Genomic DNA, 2,565 nt, shown 5'->3' on the forward strand with positions numbered 1-2,565 from the left:
GCACATTGCAACCGGGCACGTTGGTCTCTCAGCCTCAGCCCACCTGCCAGTCTCTGAGGCATCTCCACTGGAACTCCTGAGCTCCAAGGTGCACAGATCGAATGGTTCCCGTGGTGAGCTTCCTGGCCTCTGGTCCTCCATCAAGGCCTCCAGGAAAGGCCACTGCAGCCCTTTCTTGGTCTGAGGCAGGAGGAGCCTGGTGAGTGACCAGCCAGAACACCCAGAGGGATTGGAGAGGTAGGCTCAGAGCTGGGGAAGGTGTTCTAGAAGCTGCTGAAGGAGCCTGAGCCACGGTGGCTTTTCCCCCACCCCGATCCTGCCAGATGTTCCTGCTGCCCACAAGAGGAATCCTGTTTGGGAAGTGTGTGTGGTCCTGAGGTTGCATGAGCATGTGCCACCTTGTTTGATCTCCACCAGCTCCAGTTCTACTTGCTGTCAGGAATGGTCTCCCAACACCAGTGCTCCTTCGGGGGCAGTCCACTGTGCCCAGGGCCTATGTCGGGGCGCTGTGCTGTGGAGTTCTCCCACAGAGCACCTTCCTGTACCCTGGCCATTCCTGTTCAGACGCATAGTGAGCACACCTCCAGTCTCGGCCCTCACGGTGCCCTGTGGCACCTGTGTGTGAGCCCGCTCCTTCCTCTCCATCACACACTCGCCCAGCCCCAGCTCACCATGTCCACAGAAAGCTTGGCTCTATATGTTGGGACCAGGTGTCCCTTACATCCTTGTCTTTGGAGGATGCATTTCTTTGGTGACCTCATCTGTGCTGTGTGCTGGGATGACTTGCTCTTGTCTAATCCTGTAGAGATCAAATTCTGCAAGTTGAGCAGAGCTCTGACTCTCACACTGAGAGACACTTGCTGGGGCTGGACAGAGGCAATGGGTCTTCCAGATCCGCTAGGAGCTCAGCTTTCCTGGGTCTATGCTGGGCTGGCCTTGCCTCCTTGAAAGCCCAGGTCTCCTTGTGCATGCTGCCTTGGTACTCGGTACCAGTGCTTTTCTTTTCCTCACCGGGGCCATCACGACCTCACCGGGGCCGTCCTCACCTCACTGGGGCTGTTTCAGCCTCACCGGGGCCGTCCCAACCTCACCGGGGCCGTTTCGGCCTCACCAGGGCCGTCTCAACCTCACCGGGGCCGTTTCAACCTCACCAGGGCCGTTTCGGCCTCACCAGGGCCGTCTCAACCTCACCGGGGCCGTTTCAACCTCACCAGGGCCGTTTCGGCCTCACCAGGGCCGTCTCAACCTCACCGGGGCCGTTTCAACCTCACCGGGGTCGTTCTGACCTCACCGGGGCCGTCCCGACCTCACTGGGGCTGTTTCAACCTCACCGGGGCTGTCCCAACCTCACTGGGGCCGTCCCGACCTCACCTTGGCTGTCTCGACCTCACCGGTGCCATCTCAACCTCACCGGGGCCGTCTCAACTTCACCGGGGCCGTCCTGACCTCACCGGGGCTGTCGCAGCCTCACCAGGGCCGTCCCGACCTCACCAGGGCTGTCCCGACCTCACTGGGGCTGTCCCGACCTCACTGGGGCCATTTCAACCTCACCGGGGCCGTCCCGACCTCACCAGAGCCGTCCCGGCCTCACCGGGGCAACATGAAGTTTGGCACTCTGTCCCTTGCTGGGCGGCTCCCCGCCGGGCAAAATCTCCAGGTGTTCCTGGTAGCTGAACATCCGGCACGCCTGCTTGGACTTCACCCTCCACCAAGTGCACAGACTGCCCGTCTGCCATCCCCCAGCGTCCCACGTGAGACTGGCACCAGTGGACATGCTTGTGCGCCTGCTGGTACAGCAGTTCCACGTCGTCCGCCCAACCAGGCCCGGCCCCGGCCTCCCCTGAACCCGACTCCGCCCCCTGAGCGTGTCCCTCCCGGATGCGAGGAGCCGAAATCTGCAGCCTGCTGGGTTGGGCTCTGTACTTGGTGTCTCTGCACATCCTACTCAGTCTCAATGCTCTTCTTTCTTTTCTTCCTGTTGTAGAGCTTCCACTGGGCCAGCTTTCCCATGGTTCCGTATGATAGCTGTTTGTCCTATAGTTGGTAGTTTCGATGTTGTTGTGGGAGGCAGCACGCACAGGTCTGTACCTTACGCCGCCATCTTGGTTCTCCTGGGTCTGCTTCTTGAGTGTGTCTCCCATGGGTGCGAGGAGTTGAAGTCTGCAATTTGTTGGGTTAGGCTGCAAAAGCGCAGGTGGGTCTTTTTGTGCCACTGGCACAGCTTGGATGGGGATGTAAATTGAGTAGGGCGGGGTCTCAGGGAGTCACCGGGGTGGAGCAAATAGCAATGGCGTCTCCACGACTCCTCGCCTCTCTGGGACTCTGGGACTTCATGTCCCCTAGTGCTGGTGAGCAGCTGTGCGACAGAGCCTCCCTCGCTTTCCCGACCGCTGCAAGGCTGTGCCGCCTCTCCCCGTAGGGTCTGGTGCCTCATTATCCTGCCCGAACAAGCTCAGTGGATTCGAGAGTTTGTAAAAGCACAGGCGTTTCCTCTTGTGCCTCTGGCACAGCTTGGATGGGAATGTAAATTGAGTAGGGCGGGGTCTCAGGGAGTCGCCAGGGCGG

This window comes from Myotis brandtii, unplaced genomic scaffold, assembly GCF_000412655.1.
Source record: "Myotis brandtii unplaced genomic scaffold, ASM41265v1 scaffold193, whole genome shotgun sequence".
Classification (NCBI taxonomy): domain Eukaryota; kingdom Metazoa; phylum Chordata; class Mammalia; order Chiroptera; family Vespertilionidae; genus Myotis; species Myotis brandtii.